Below are 202 nucleotides of genomic sequence, written 5' to 3' on the forward strand. Positions count from 1 at the left end.
TCAGCTTTCTTTATAATCCAACTCTCACATCCATACATGACCACAGGAAAAACCATAGCCTTGACTAGATGGCCCTTTGTTGCCAAAATAATGTCTCTGCTTTTCAATATGCTGTCTAGGATGGTCATAACTTTCCTTGCAAGGAGCAAGCGTCTTTTAATTTCATGCCTGCAGTCACCATCTGCAGTGATTTTGGAGCCCA

The 202-nt window shown here is 42.1% G+C and overlaps 1 protein-coding gene across 1 annotated transcript in view; it reads left to right on the top strand.

The window, feature by feature from the left end:
• The window catches only part of TRMT2B (tRNA methyltransferase 2 homolog B (S. cerevisiae)), a gene marked incomplete at its 5' end in the record, with an annotated part of 31479 nt that overhangs the window by 5196 nt on the left and 26081 nt on the right, over nucleotides 1-202 (top strand). The gene's annotated exons all lie outside the window — the stretch shown is intronic.

The sequence above is a fragment of the Bison bison genome, unplaced genomic scaffold (genome assembly GCF_000754665.1).
Source record: "Bison bison bison isolate TAMUID 2011002044 unplaced genomic scaffold, Bison_UMD1.0 scf7180017835053, whole genome shotgun sequence".
Taxonomy (NCBI): Eukaryota; Metazoa; Chordata; class Mammalia; order Artiodactyla; family Bovidae; genus Bison; species Bison bison.